At 50.1% G+C, this 1430-nt stretch overlaps 1 protein-coding gene across 2 annotated transcripts in view; it reads right to left on the minus strand.

Annotated features, from left to right (window-relative positions):
- STEAP4 (STEAP4 metalloreductase) overlaps positions 1-722 on the minus strand; it is a 20817-nt gene extending 20095 nt beyond the window's left edge. The window contains exon 1 of one of the 2 annotated variants that reach the window (XM_027102380.1): positions 594-722. The gene's annotated coding sequence lies outside the window, so the exon portion shown is untranslated. The remainder of the gene's footprint in view (positions 1-593) is intronic. The other variant, XM_027102381.1, reaches the window with a different exon arrangement.
- Positions 723-1430: the final 708 nt, after the last annotated feature.

A 1430-nucleotide genomic window follows, 5' to 3' on the forward strand; every position in this document is an offset into this window, starting at 1 on the left:
TAGAATTCCCCAATCCACCCGTGCCCTAGTCTCCATCCAATTCACTTTCCCTTACACCAGTCATCTTTTAAAGAAAGTTTCTAAATTACTATCCAGAGGGAAAAACTACCTTCCAGCTGCCTCTGGACAAACAGGGAACCAAAGGCTTTATTTACTCTAAACAATTACATTCCAAAAAATATTTCTCTGGAAAAGCAATTAATCACTAAACTGCAGAAGGACATTGGAATCAAGATCAAGGATGGAAGCGGTTGCAGATCTCAGGACACATTTTCAGCTCTTGGTCAAGAAGCGGGCTCAGATCTAGATTGCCTTTATCCAGAAGTAAGATACAGAGAGGAATCCAAACCTCCAAGTGTTCTCCTTCTGTCTCGTCTGCACCCCGGGGATGAAAGTCTAGGAAGCAAGCCACTTGTTGAATTGCTTAACTCATCTGGCCACACACTTGGGTGGCCTTGCACCTTCTTCCCAGGGTGAGCAGGTTTGCGGAGTGGGGTCCTGGAAGCAGGGGTTCGAGGTGGGCGGAAGCTGATAAGGGAGGGGAGCCCTGTGGCGAAAGGTACAAGGCGAAGGCCAGCAGCAATGTGACCCACCTGCGGGAGAGGTGTTTCCCAGGCAGCTGTGGTCCAGCGTGGCTGCTGCGGGGCGCGCTGAGTGCCGGGCCGAGAGGGGACGCTGTGTGGCGTTCAGGCTCGTGGCTGCGGTTCGCCGCTCTCGTGGTATAAGAAGCCGGAGAGCGGAGGGAGGGGCCCACAAGATTGCGCAAGAGAAGCGGTGAAGAAAGCAAGCGTTTCCAGGAAGAGTTCAAGCTGGGAATCCTGGGCAGCTGGAAAGACCAGAAATTCCGGTGCTGTCACTGTCGCTATTGCTTCAGATGTTGCTGCTGATCTCTGGCCCGCGGGGTTTTTAAAGCGTTTTCCCCAAACCCCTTGGGATATGTGCATCCCAGGCAGATTGAGGCTTGGAGAGGCTGAGGAGGACCCCTTTCCTAAGGAGCCAGAGGGGCCGCTCTGAAGAGCTGAGAAAACACCACCTGATTTAGGCACCTAGGCATTTCCCCCTGTGCCATAGTGTCGATTCGGAGGTGATATCTTTCCCCTGTGCCTGGAAACCCTCTTCTTTTTTTTTTTTTTCCAGGGAGGGGTTCATAGCCTGGATGATCTTGAATTTGGAGGTCTTAATTTAGGTAGATTAAATGGCTCAAAAGAAACAAACCAAGTGAAAGAGAGGGATGATGATACCGTAATACACAATAATATATATTGGACTGATAGTCTTTCTACTTAGGAAGAGCTCAAAAAACACAGCCATGGTGGTTTAAGATTTAACTAACCATGATAATCTGTGGGACAGAGCACTCCTGCACTCCCATGCTCTGTGGTCTAGAGCCCAGAGTTTTCCCAGTCTGTCTCTTACCCAGTCACCTGGTC

The sequence above is a fragment of the Aethalodelphis obliquidens genome, unplaced genomic scaffold (genome assembly GCF_003676395.1).
Source record: "Aethalodelphis obliquidens isolate GAN/ISIS:26980383/991018 unplaced genomic scaffold, ASM367639v1 scaffold5, whole genome shotgun sequence".
NCBI classification, from domain to species: domain Eukaryota; kingdom Metazoa; phylum Chordata; class Mammalia; order Artiodactyla; family Delphinidae; genus Aethalodelphis; species Aethalodelphis obliquidens.